The sequence below is a fragment of the Archocentrus centrarchus genome, chromosome 9 (genome assembly GCF_007364275.1).
Source record: "Archocentrus centrarchus isolate MPI-CPG fArcCen1 chromosome 9, fArcCen1, whole genome shotgun sequence".
NCBI lineage: Eukaryota > Metazoa > Chordata > Actinopteri > Cichliformes > Cichlidae > Archocentrus > Archocentrus centrarchus.
The window spans coordinates 26,341,162-26,355,882 of NC_044354.1; the positions used below are offsets into that span (position 1 = coordinate 26,341,162).

At 40.8% G+C, this 14,721-nt stretch overlaps 1 long non-coding RNA gene across 1 annotated transcript; it reads left to right on the forward strand.

Moving 5' to 3' along the window:
• Positions 1-11,790: 11,790 nt before the first annotated feature.
• LOC115785769 (uncharacterized) lies at positions 11,791-13,604 on the forward strand. Its single transcript, XR_004020383.1, has 2 exons — positions 11,791-11,927; positions 12,920-13,604. It is a non-coding gene; the product is annotated as an uncharacterized LOC115785769 (long non-coding RNA).
• Positions 13,605-14,721: the final 1,117 nt, after the last annotated feature.

Genomic DNA, 14,721 nt, shown 5'->3' on the forward strand with positions numbered 1-14,721 from the left:
TTCCAGCTGTGTGTCTTGCCTTTTTAATACACTGAGGGTAAAAACACTAATGCAAAGGATACGCCTGTGCGTGCTCAAGTATACGTCTTCTAGCAAGCCTTCTCTGTCCTCTCTCCTGCTCAAAAACTTCTGTGCCTCAAAAGCAAAGGCTGTATTCCTCATTCCTCAGTTTCTGCACCTTTCATTGGAGCTTCCTTGTTCCGGCAAATTTGTCATTTACAGTAAAGACTTTCATCATAGCAGAGAGAAGCACATTCATGAATGTATTGTTTGACCTTTTTGCCCTTCAAATGAGTCAAATGTTAGTGAAACCTGCATGAACAGGTGGAATGATTGAAATGGAGCAATTGCTAATGCTATCAGTCATTGGTGCCGGGAGCTGTAACGCTTCGTGCACTGTGTAAGTATTGTTTTTACTAGTGGGTGGAGGTGAATGGGCAAGATCACTTCTATTGCTTATTTATTTGCGACCTATTTATCTCACCTGGGTTTTTTTTTCTTTTTTCTTTCTATTTAGCTTTTCTACTTATTCACTTATTTATGTATTTAATTATTTTATTTTATTTTTCATATATATATATTTTTGTTTGTTTGGTTGGTTTTTTGTTTTTAATGTTTTTTTTTCCTTCCTCTTTCTCCCTAAACTTGTGGTATGTGCATAGGGATATATACGTAGGTGTGTGTAGGCCTGCGGGTGCATTGTATGGAGTCTTACGTGTGTGTGTGTGGGAATGTAGGAGGTATATATGTGTATATATGTTCCTGCATTGTTTCTTTCCAGTTTACAAATTTTTTTATATGCTCCATATGTCTCATTAATGTTCACTAATCCTTTTCACAATATGGGGTGGGGGGAGTAACTAGTGCCTTATTTGTTTGGTTTTTCAGTTTACCTGCATATGTCTACTTTTGAATACCATGATGACTAGTTACAATATGTTGAGTTTATCGTTTCATTGTTCTTTCTCTTTTTGTTGCTTTTTCTTCCTTTCCTTTTTTCTTCATTGTTGTCATTTTGTAATGGAAAAACTTCAATAAATAAAAAAGAAAAAAGTATTATTTTTAATGCTTGGATGAACACCTTTTGCTGTCAGTGAACCTGAAAAGTGCAGTACCACAGACATCATCAGATGTTTGATGCTCTGCTGAGTTGAGAAGGTGACTGAGTGGCCAATGAAGAAGATCCCATGTCTTTACCTTGAGAAACTCTTCGCTTTTTGCAGTATGCTTTGGATTATTATCCATTTGCAGAATTTATCTGAATCTGAGCTGAGAGTATGGCCCTGTACAATTCAAACTGCTGCTTCTATCAGCAGTCACTCGTGAGGACACAGGGCTGTGTCTCTGACAGGCTGGTCTGCAGTACGGGGGCCCCACAGGGAACTGTGCTGGCACCGTTCCTCTTCACCCTCTACACTGCAGACTTCTCCATCAACTCCCCACGCTGCATCTGCAGAAGTTCTCTGACGACTCTGCCATAGTTGGCCTCATCACAGGTGAGGATGACTCAGAGTACAGACAGTGGACTCAGGACTTTGTGGACTGGTGCTAGCGGAACCACCTCCTGATCAACGCCGCTAAAACCAAGGAGCTGGTGGTGGATTTCCGCAGGCGCAGACCCACCACACGGACACCGGTGAACATCCAGGGAGTGGACATTGAGATAGTGGACTCTTATAAGTACCTGGGTGTTCACCTAAACAATAAACTGGACTGGACTCATAACCTGATGCGCTCTACAGGAAGGGTCAGAGCAGACTCTACCTGCTGAGAAGGCTGAGGTCTTTTGGAGTGCAGGGGACACTCCTGAAGACCTTCTATGACTCTGTGGTGGCATCAGCCATCTTCTATGCAGCAGTATGTTGGAGCAGCAGCTTATCTACAGCTGAGAGGAAGAAGATAGACAAGCTCATCAGGAAAGCCAGCTCTGTCCTAGGATGTCCTCTCGACTCAGTGCAGGTGGTGGGAGACAGAAGGACTCTGACCAAATAACATCACTGATGGACAAGGTCTCCCATCCCATGCATGAAACTGTTGCTGAGCTGGAGAGCTCCTTCAGTGACAGACTGCTGCATCCTAAATGCACAAAGGAGCGTTACCGTAGATCCTTCCTCCCAGCAGCTGTAAGACTTTATAATCATCACTGCTCCCAACAAAAACCACAATAACCTACACAATGTGGGATAATATAATATACTGTAAATAGTCCGGCCTGTTAAGGTTCAACACACAGGCACATCATGTACATTGTATATAGTGTTATTATATTAGTAGTATTAAGGTTAATCTTGTTTGTTGATTTTATATATATTTATATTCTTTTCTTAATAGTGTGAATTATTATATTTTTACTTATATTTATAATAACTGCGGCTGCTGTTACACCCAAATTTCCCTCTGTGGGACAATAAAGGCTGTTTCTTCTTCTTCTTCTTCTTCTTCTTCTTCACATCATCAATAAACACTAGTGAAGAGGCTCCACTGGCAGCCATACACGCCCATACCATAACATTACCTTCACCATGTTTGAAAGGAGTGTGGTATGCTTGATCTTCTTAACTTAATCATGGTTTCATGTGACCAAAGATTTTTTTTGAGCCTGCTCTTTTAGATGTTTTCTGACAAAGTCTAATCTGGCCTTCATGTTCTTGTAACCAGTGGTTTTGCGCCTTGTTACAAACATTCTATATTTCCATTCATGAAAGCATCTCTTGATCGTAGACCTTGACTTGAAACGCCTGCCTCTTGTTCTTGACTTGGATGCTGACTTGGGGTTTTACCATGGAAAGATTTTTTTGATCATTTGCTTTAGTCATTCTGTGGCCTTTTAGGCCCTTTAGCGTTCCAGAGTGTTGATTTGGTCAGTCTTAAAGTTTTTGCTGTCTCTCTGGTAGGTTTAGCCTAATGATGGCCTCCTCCTCCTCCTTGGCTTTCACTTTGGACCTCCTATTGAGAGTTCCAGTGAATAGTTATCAAACGCATCAATGATATTTTACTGGCTTAATTTGTTATGGAATAATGAGGGAACAGGCCTCATCTGGCTATGAAACTACATGTCAGTCATTTGTCCAATTTTTTTTTGTTTCAGTTAATGCAGCTGAGAGTCTGCACTTCAGTCACCACTGTGGTGGTGTACAGAGGCAAAACTACAAAAAATGTCCTTATCCAAAAACCCATGGGCCTCACTGTATTTTTGACCTTTGTTTAAGCAGTAGGGGGCACTCACGAGTTAGCTGTTGGCTCCCACCATGCACTCAGTGGCTCTGAAAGAAAACATTTACAGCTTTGGAAGTCTCCACAGTTTCCTACACTTTAACATAAGACTTCGGTTCTTTGATTCAGTAAACAAGCACAAGCCTAACACCACTGGCACTAAAAATTAACTAAGCTAATCAGCAGAATTTGAAAAACGTATAGCTATGATGTCTCAACGATGTACCTGTGTTGTGTTGCACCTTGTTATGTTCACTAATATCAGTTTGCACCCAAATGGGTCAACATGACAGGACAAAAAAAAGTAACACTACTCAGAGATGATGTGTTTTCTTGTTTTATGACGGACATCTGTCAGTTGCATTTAAGAGCATTGAATGAAACCATAAAGCAGCAGTGGCTGAAGTGCTTAGCAGGTGACAACTGAGGGATTATTGCAGCATGGTTAAAAGGAGAGCCAGCTGCCTCATACACACCTCCACTCCAGCACAACATTGACAGAGACCTAAACTAAATTTAGCTAAAAATCCACAACTTTGCTTTCCTAAATGCCAACATTAAGACTGTGCTTTTGTACACTGTCTTCCTGGCTGTAATGTAAGGGTATTGACTGTTCACTAGAAGTACTGGGCGCTGAAAAATCACATTAAACTCTGGCAGGAACCTGTTTACAGTCACTGAAATGCTGTGACTGGTGTTTCTTGCTTGTTTTGTTCACTTGTGGGACTGAATCAGATGGAAACTGAAGGCTTTAAATCTATAAACTGCAAACCAACAGCTTTGGAGAGTCAGACATGCAGCTTTTAAGGCTCTTGTCTGTTTTACACTCCTAGTATTACCAGGCTCTTCCAGCCATCCAGCTGGGGGAAGGATCATTTACAACCCCTACATGCTCTCCCTGCTGGGCCCATGTCAACCAATAGGCCCTCACAGTTGCAGCTTAGAGCAAAACTGCAACAATAAACCGAAGTCTGGTGGGAAAAAACTCTCTGCTGTAACTGCACACTTTAGCTGGAAAGGTGAAAAAATGTCCTATTTATTTATTTCAAAATTTCTCAACTATATGTATATAACGTTATATTTGTAAAAGCCTTTAAACGTTTTCTCTCCTCTTTATAACCATTATTTAATGATTTATTAATTATTATGGACCAGCGATAGCTGAAAGTCACATCTGTATAAACAAATAAGCTCCTCCTTTTTTTGTGTGACTCCAAGATCATTTCTGTTCATAGCGACTCTGACTGCAGCAGGTTGTTATGCAAAAGGCTTTTCCTGCTGTCTTTAACGTTTTAACTGCACCATTCTCAAAAGTCTTATTGGACGCCTCATAATGGCTTTGAGTTAGTGTTAATGGCTTTGCTGTTGCTGACTTGCCAGCACATGGAGCCCCCCCCCCCCCCCCCCCACCCCCCCCCCCCCCCCCCCCACCCCCCCCCCCCCCCCCCCCCCCCCCCCCCCCCCCCCCCCCCCCCCCCCCCCCCCCCCCCCCCCCCCCCCCCCCCCCCCCCCCCCCCCCCCCCCCCCCCCCCCCCCCCCCCCCCCCCCCCCCACACCCCCCCCCCCCCAACACACACACACACACACACACACACACACACACACACACCAAAAGCTCTCTGGTGCATTCAGTTCCGGCCAGCTCTTTGCTGAAACTGTAAGATTTTGTTCCCATTTTTTCACACGCTTTTTGGTTTCGATCCATCTCGCTGCAGTCTTTGCATACTTTGCATTCTACTTCAAACTTTGTTAGTCACACTCACAGAAGAATAAAATGAACTTTTTCGAACTTTCAATCTAAACTGTGATGGCAACAATGGGTTACCGAGTTTGAGTGAGAAAAAAAAAAAAAAAGGGTGTATGCTCCAACTAGGCCCAGCTGGTAAGGCTGGTCGCCAGAATGCCTTCACTGTCACACGGTTGTATTCCACGGAAGCTGTGATAAATTTTAGTTTCTGTAAAAACCACACAGCAGATATGTGGTTTACAGCCTTAAAGTGCAGCCTGTTTGTGCTTTGCTTCGAATAAATGTCAAATAAAATGAAAAAAACACAACGGAAACACACTAATCACCAAAATAAAAGTGAACTGTCCCTTAATGCATTTTTTGATTATCCTCAAACATTCCAGAGTGTATTCAAAACAGTAAAGACAGCAGTTTTCAACAGGCTTGACTTCAATGTCGACGCAACAGTTTCTCAACAGAGCCTCTGTTTCCATTCACTGTGAAAGTGCTGTTTTGCCTGCATGTGGTGAGTAAACTAATATAGTTTTTCCCCATGACAAAAGACCTAATTAACTTTGGAGACAAGAGCTCTGGGACAAACACAAAGCTCATTTGTTACTAATAGGAATCTGCCTGGACTGTCATGCGGATGTGAGTCTCCATCTACATTGAACTTCAGGCAGTGATGTGAAGGGAGGGTGGGCAGCATTCTGAATGCAGCCTTTGTGTTTGTGGACTGTTTCCCATCACAAGCCTTTTGTTGGCCTGATCTGTTGTCACCAAAAACTTTGACGTCCCAGAATAATGTTCAGCATTTTGAGCATTATTTTTACATTACTGATATTCTGACTGTGCTGATCAGATATAGAGTGATAGTTATACAGTCACTCTGATGACGTGCCAGTCAAATGAATTTGCGATCAATGCAGCCTCATCAGGGTCAGCAGATTTAATATCATTTAATAATTTTATAATACGAACTAGAAATGTTCTGTATGTACGCTACCACTGAAACATATGATACTACTAAAATTACAACAGAATATAGAACATAGTATAGTATAGTATAGTATAGTATAGTATAGTACTAAAGTAGATGACACTATTACTATACTACTGTACACTACACAACAACAGCATACTACTATACTATACATACTAATCTATGCTGTACTATGAAACTGTACAATACACTATTGTGAACTTTTTTAAAAAACACAGTATTATGCTGTAATACACTCACATAAAAGAAACAACATGGAACAATCACACGTGAAAAATTAAACATGATCTTATTCTAAATCTAAAACTGTCCATACAGGCAAACCTGAGAGAGTAGTTGGGTAGTTATTTTAGTTTAGTTTTTTATTATTTGAATTCCCTGTAGTTGTTTTTTTATTGTATTTTTATTTTTAAATAAAAGCCACCCTTTGCACTCTACTCTTGACTAAAGACCCACCTTGTTTGACTTCTCGGTTGTGGTGCCAGTAAATGTCAGCAAGTATATGATGGTACACAAACTACTCTCTGTGCCTACTATAACATATTGCATTAGTATACTAACTGTTCAATAACATAAATGGCACTGTAATATCAGTATGACTAGTGATGGTAAAAGTAGTAGATGCTAATGAAGTAACATAGCTGTAAATGTAACCACTCTAAACCACTGATTTTAACATGAGATTCTTTTATCACAGCTTTAACGTCACTCACAGTGTAAACAGGAGCGGCTGCAGGACGAACTCTTTGCTTTATTTTTTCAGATTAATTATATTTACACTTGTTAATCATTAAGCCTTGGTTAACAGAAGATGGGGGCCCAGGTGATCAACCTGCACGCTCGGCTGATACGCTCCTTTCATGTCCATTCCAGTTGTTAATGATTACCAATTGTTGTATTTTTGTCATAACCGTTTCATTACAGACCATCAGATACTGCAGTTTAAGCCCAGCATCTGACATTCAGAGAAACACACAAGGAACCGGCCCTGTGACGCACATGTCACAGCAGCAGCGGAGCAGCAATACCGGTCTCACAACCAAATTGTCTTATTTTGACCAAAACCACATCTTTTCTTCAACATAACTGAGTACTTTTGGAGCCTACACCTAAATCTACCAGCTAGCAAAACCAAACACAAACAACAAGTGAGCAGCAAATGAAACAGAAGAACGCGCAGGACAGTCTTCAGGTTCACAGACAGGCCCCGATCAACCCAATAACCTGCTCATACCCTGTTTATGAACATTATGATCAAGTATCAGTTTCATAATGCAGTCCAAAAATGTTTTAGCACACAGTATTTATGAGCCGCTTACAATGTTTTGTAAACATCATTTGCAACTTTACCAAAGTCTTCTAGAAAGTGTTTATTGGTCATTTAGTAACCATCACTCAACATTATTTCATCATTTGCTTTTTTTAATAATAAAAATAATAAAACACCACTTATATCATTTATAAATGATGGAAATATAAAGTATTTTCAAAATCTTTCAAAGGTAACAACTTTATTAATTTATTGGTTCCTTTTTCACTATTCAACCATTTGATCACATATACGTGTGACAATTTCATGGTGCAAACAAAATTACTCTTTTACCAGACTTACATGATGAAGGTGATTTACCCCTTTCATATTCTGCACGCATGGATTGCCCAACTTCCCCTTTCTGATATTTCTTTGCTTTCTCGTGTTTTTCACAACCTCTTTTTGCTTCTTTTATATGCACTTCAGCTGCTGTTAGGATTTAAATATAACTTGATCTCTCAACTGTGTCATGACCTTTTCCATAATCACATCCAGTAAAAGGGTCTCACGCTGGATGAAGAAAGACCATTGGAAAGAATTTTGATTGCCCAGTGAGTGACACAGCTGAGCAACAATACAGTAGTGTTGTCTGCTTGTCAGCTCTCTATCATGAGCACGACACACAGACGTACGCGGAAGCACTCATGAACCCATTTAGTGACTGACTTCTTCAGAGGAAAAGAGGTGTTTTTGTCTCTGTGCGAGCCAAGATGTGTCATAGCAAAGACTTAGTGCGTAAATATTATACACTTATTATACACAAGTGCCATTGTTTAGTTCTCACAGGAAAAGAAAAAATGACAAGAGGCAGTTCCACAGGAGGAAGCACCAAAAGGACCACAAAGAATCTGTTAAGAATTGTTAATGCAGCACAGGCAAGTCCCTGTGGAGATATTACATGAATATTACACAAATTTCACACGGGGAAAACTTGTGGTCCCTTTTAAACTCTTTCACAGCCCACAAGTAGACAAATAGGCAACACCCCTAAGTGACTGAATGTCACAGAGTGCTCCGCAACAAAGGCCTGTGCATCACGACATGCACGTCATAACATGTTTGACAAGTTCAGATAGGAAGAGCCACAAGCAGCCACACTCTCCCTGAGCGCAGCAGATAGAGAGGCCCGAATATTAGTTTGTTTATGATGCAGTTGGTCACTGCAGAAGAAAGAGTGCTGCTGCATTCAGGTGCCCCTGGTGATTCTGATATGAGCTCAAATTCTTCATAGGCAGTGCACTATCATATAGGCGAGATATATGGCAGAAGAACAGCTTCAGTGCTGATCACAGAAAGCCCGCCTACTGTGCAAGTTTTCTGTTTACAAGTGTCAGCTAATCAGTTGAAAGATGGGAGGGAAAGAGCGCTAAAGAGTATTTCCATAGAATAAAAAAGATGATGTCACCCACTAGTTGTAAAGTGGTGAAGCCCTGAGCCTTGAATTAGCGACTGAGTTCATAAATGCATCACAAATATGTTTTACAGAAGTCAGAGTCAGGGGTTTTTCACGATAGACATGTGTAGGGTTAGATGTTTTTGCAACCACCACACAATGCAGAATGTCTTTCATACTGTTTATGCCCATTTTAGAGAGAGGGGCTGCACCAAGGCTCAAATAAGGTGAAGAAAGATTTTTTTTTTTTTCTAACTATGAATAATCTAATCTTTATTTTTGGACTCTAGTAGAGCCCAAAAATAAAATACAGTGGCTCCACTTTTAGAAATTATTGTTCTGTTGTGCCAAACATGCCATACATATAGTTCTCAGCTCACATGGGCTTCTAAAATACTACAAAATCATATAGATAAACAGAACCTGCTCCAGCACTTCAGGTCTGTACAGCAAATGCCATAGCTGGCTTACAAAACATATAGAGTAGAAAGCAGTTAAAGTTTGAAAATTAAAATACATTTTTTTCTGAACCTTGTTTGACATCTCATTTGTGGTGCCAAGCTGGCCAGCGTTTGGAACCAGAACACTTCCTGCTATGAGGGAAACAGCCCTAACCACTGTACCACCATGCCGCCACATTTTGGTCACCAGGAGTAAATCCACATCAGGAGTGTGAAGGTGACAACTGCTTCAAATTAGAAACACACACAAAAAAGGATGCAAAGCTAAGCAGATATTTTTTAAATATTTTTAAATATCAAGAACATTATATAAGCTCTTTGATTAAAATGTGTGATTAAAATCCTGTTTGTTTACTGATAGGTAAACATGTAAGATGAATTTCACGGAGTGCTAATGGTCTGAATAGAAATCGTAATTTGCAATCTATTCATAGCTGTCAATGAATATAAAAGTAAAATTTCACACAGTTCCATAGACAGTGGCAGAGCACGGGGGAAATCCGGGACTTTTCCGGTTCTGCATCACTTTGGCCTTTAACGGAACGCACGTTTTCTAATTGTAAAGATTCCGGGAATACCCTGAACGCCTCACGGGCAAAGCGCAAACAAGTCTTGAAGCGAGAAGAGAAGTGAAAGTGAGAGGAGGAGGACACGGAGGTGAGAAAAGCGCTGAATCTCGCTCTGTCCGAAGTCGTGACACCTGCCAGGTAAACGCCGCAGAAGCCGTGCGTGTTCCTCGGACTTTAAAGTTAACTCCAGTCGTCCTTTAAATGCGCCGGACTCAGTGACAGTTTCGACGCAATCGCAGAACTGACGACAAGAGACATGGTAAGTGAATATCGGCCTCCTTTGAGCTAACAGCTTGGACAAAAAGACGAGATAAATGAGACAAAAAGTTTGTTTGGGCTGAATAAGCTTACTATATATATATTTTTTTTTTTTAAAAGATCGCTTAAAGTGCGCTGCGACCCTTTATATCCTGTGGGTAAAGTCTCCCGGGGCAGTAATGAGCAGCTTCTGCCAGTTTACAGCCCAACATAATCTATTTATCCAGAGACTCATTACAGCGAGATAACATAAGGTTAATGAATATAGTAAAAATATGAAGGAAGTGAGGCTAACCAGTTTCCAGTGAAGAAAGCACCAGGTTAACCTGTGAAGTGAGATAGGTGCGAACTAAATGAATGGAATTAATTAATTATATTTCTTGTCTTTTAAATATTAAACCAGCTCGTTAATAAAACACACCCCGAAGAAAGAATAAACTCTCATTTCGCGTTAGGCTGTTATGTATGGTTTCAAACAGGATTACGTGCCAGAAGACAGCAGACTAAGCATGCTATGGCATGATGTGCATGTGGGTTCCCAGCATAATCACAGGTACATGAATGCAGGAGGGAGGGAGTGAGGGAAGGAAGGAAGGAAGCAAGGAGGGGAACTGGAATGGGCAGCATTTCCTGTGTTGAATTTTAAATGCAGACCATTGTTCAGCTGCTGTTTGCTATGCCCAGGATGAGATAACCCAGGCATAAATCAGTCACCATTGCTGGGTGAGGTGCAGGTTTACTCTTATCCAGACCCAGCGAGCAGACGTCGCAGTTGTAAACACACTGTGTCATGTTAGGCTATGAAAACCTTTACAGATGAAAGCAGCCGAGTGTGAACTGAATCAAGCTGCTGAGGTGCTCTTGTTTTGCTCTGTCTGTTGATTTCCTGTTCCTGTCAGTTTCTGAGATGTTGGTTTCCTCCCACGCCCCAGAGGCCAAATGTGAAGGAGAGAGCTGTCAGGATACAAATGACTCTGTGGTCAAACTGTTTGTGAAAGATCCTGTTTCCGTGTTGGTGCTGCTCATTTGCCGTCCTGTAAGGTGCTGCCACAGTCAGTCTGACTGCGAGTACCTTTTCTTTTTTATCAACTTCACGTCTCAGAACTTGTTCTTCTTGTTACTCGCTTACTGCTGTGTAAATCATTCTGTTCTGTGACCTGGTTACAAATATTATGTCAGAAGTCACAGATTAATGTAGCCCTTCTTTAATAGGCTTGAAAAGCAGGTGAGGAAAAGAATCTGACTGGGTTGATAAAACAAGATGCCATTGTGATCTGCATCAGGCAGCCGAGTTGTTGTTGTTGTTGTTGTTGTTGTTGGCTGCCAGTTTTTCAGTTGGCAGCTTAAGGTTTAAGCTTAAGGTTAACGAAAGCTGAGCCAGGCTTCAGATTACTCCAAACCATCACTCTTTTTTCTACTTTTTGGCCTTCTATGATGTCAGTGAAAGTGGATATCCCTTATATGGTCATCTAACAGCAGGATCTATTGGCAATGAGCACCATAGATCCCCTTAAATTTAATAGCATTTTTTTAAAAGTGACACACAACAAGAACCAAGAACCAGTGTAAACCTGTGACTTTTGTTGTTTTTCTAATTTGATCTTAGTTTGAGTTTAAACATGTCCACTGTGTGCACTGCTGTGTGTTTTGTGGACTTTCACGGTCACAGTGGCTGTGCTCGCTGAGATCCTGTGTGTATCCCAAAACATAAAGAGCATCACAACTTGTGTGTCAGCTGACATTTGTCGTTATCTCACCTTGGGAAGGTTTTAAACAATTCCCGTGAAGGTCCCAAAAGACTGAGTTAATATGTCTCCGTTTAAATCAAACTGTGTGTTTTGATTGGACAGGAGAACGGGAAGAGCCGCCTGCAGCAGACCCAGGATGAATGGAGGAGTGAAGGTCATCATGCTGGACAACCTGCACAAAGCTGAAGAAAGATCTGGCAAACTGAATGAGCTTGAGGATAGAGCTGATCAGCTGCTGGAAAAGGTGAACTGTCCATCTGGAAAAGCACATCATCACCGAGCATCACTCTGTTTTCACTGCATGTTCCCTATAAAAAGTCTTTGGGTTTTATTTTGAAAGGGAATAAATGGAGGAAATGGCATGCAGATCCCCTCTCCACAGGCACCTTGGGATTAATACGAGACATGCTATACTGATGTCTATAAATATGCCTTAGGTGGAGTTGGAGAGGAAAACAAATGTGCAATTTACATCCTGATTGTGTTTTAGGGTGCTATATTTAGAATGGTATTTCCTATTGTTTCTTAAGATGAATGAAGCAAGCTGGTCTCCCTGGGTATGAATGTCCGTCCAGGGGTCAACAGGGAGGTCGCATCGTTCCCACATTGCCCACTTGGCTGCGTTACATGACACAGTTGAGCATCCAGAGAACTAAAAAGCAAACAGGGAAATTGAAGTTCAAAAGCACACGGAGCTGCATTTGAATGTCATCGACTGGGAACAAAGAAAGCATTCAGAGTTGTACGTTCTTACAGCAGATCACACTGATGCAGTATAAAAGGGAATTGTGGTTTTGATGAGCCTACAAAGAATCATCATTCTTTGGCGCTTTTGGTGTCTTTCAGCCTTCTGTCAGGCCATGACACTGGAATAAGAATCTACAAAAATGTGACGCCTGTATTTGACTTTAAACCATGGTTTGAAAAGTAAATGCATCCACAGATTTACCAGTTTGGGGGTAAGAGGACACTGACTAGTGCAGCTTTAATTTAACACAATGATCAGTGACTCCAAAGAACTACTTTGAGCACTGCTCTTGAATCAAAATCTCACTTTGTTTGCCCTGTGGGCTTTCAACCTGACCTTCAGTCTGAGACGCGTTAGATCTTGCATGGAGGTGGCGTGAGCGTGCCAGTTTCTGTGTCTTATCTTGATTACAACTGTTAGATATTCAAAAGGAATTCAGTTTAGACAAGAACAAAATCTAACACCTTCTAATTTTGTTTTTTTCCTAGAGTAAAAAATTTGAAAAGACTGCCCCCAGGTGAAGACAAAGAAAAGATGGGAGAACAAGAAGATGAAAGTGGTGTTCATCGTCGGTTGGAGTGGTAGCAGCACTCCTCGTTGTGGGACTTATAATCTTTTTGAGTTTTAGATAAGAGCCCCCCCGCTGCCTGTCGAAAGAAAAATAAGGGACTGTGAGGGTAAAACATCTAGGAAGAGGAGAGTAACTATAACTGTGGGACTCCAGCATCTTAGCTGAACTATTCTTGTGTGACATATTTATGGAGGATCATTCCTGTTCTTCTCGCTATAGTTCAAGTCTTCACTGATATGGTACCATGGATTGCTCAGCTGCTTCTTATCGCTCTATTTTTAAATGACTCCCCTTTTTAAAAGGTCATGCCTCTGGACAGCCCACCACTGAGACATTACAACGTGGATCTAAAACCTTAAAAGTTCATTGAATGGATATCCACAGAATGAAACCAGTACTGGCCTCCCCGTGAAATCTCAGTGTCATGAAGATTTGTTCAAATTGCATCTAAATAAGTGTTTTGCCATGTCTTGTTATGGAAAACTATGCACACACATATTCTTAATCAAATATCATTAGGCTTCAGTCATTATAATGTTAGTTTGAGTGATGAGTGGTTCCCATTCATCACTCAGAAGTGATGTTACAAGGGATGAAAAAAAGAAAACAGACAGATACCAGACTTTGTAAATATGTGGGAGCCTCAAATAGCTCCAAATGGGAAAAGAGAAATGGATGTCTATATGTGACATGAAAGCTTAGCTGTGAACCTGACCTGTCCTCGCAATCATTAAATTTGTTTTGTATTGTTGTTGTTTGTTTTTTGAGTGATTTATTATTTCATTGTCATTTTGCTCTTCCTTTTTTTCGCTCAGATGCAATCCCCAAATATTTTTTCATATCATACATAAAAACTGAGTGTAAGGCCCTCCAATTTAAAATCTCCCACGTATCGCATTAGTACATACATGCGCTGGAGAGCAAGTGTACTTCTTGATCGTCTCATGTTTGAGTTGAAGGATTTATAATAATACCAAGAGTGTGTGTGCTGTTTTGCTGTTTAAGCCTTTAGGTTTCGGCGTGTTCGTTTCAATCGAACAGGATGACAAAACAACAGAATAAGAGTCCAATTTATTAAATTTCATAAAGCCATTTCCAAACAGTTTTTACGGATTAATCCGGGTCAGAACTGCATACCATACTCTTGTGAGATGGCATGAAGTACTGGCGCTTTCTAATTCAAGTTACAGTTGTCATATAGTCAGAGCATATCAGTCTTGATTACATCATTTACAAAACAGAATGTGGAAAACATAATTTCAACAACAGGGTGACCTCGAAGTCCTCCATTTCTATCATTGTGTAGTCTTCATCAGTGTGGGCTCTTAGTGCTGATGATTTGAAAGCCTGGCCCTGGAGCCCAGTTTCTGTTTATCTGCAGTTAGAATAAGCAGTGACCGATGTTTACTATTATTATAATAATCAGTCTATAACCAAATAATGGGAACCCCATGCAGACCATATGTACATATGGACATTTAATAAAAGAGTGGATTATCCCTGCAGATCACACTTATTTCACTGATGCGTGGTCCATGTGTCACCTTGACTCTAGTGGAAAATTACAAGGACATGCATACTGTGCAGCAAGGCCAGACAGCGTGTTGCCAGGTTAAAGGTCCTTGTTTTAGGGGTTTAACATTTTAACATGATTAATTGGCGGACCTACAGAGACAATATGTGCTTCTGTTTATTGCTATTAGACTATGTGTCTTATTA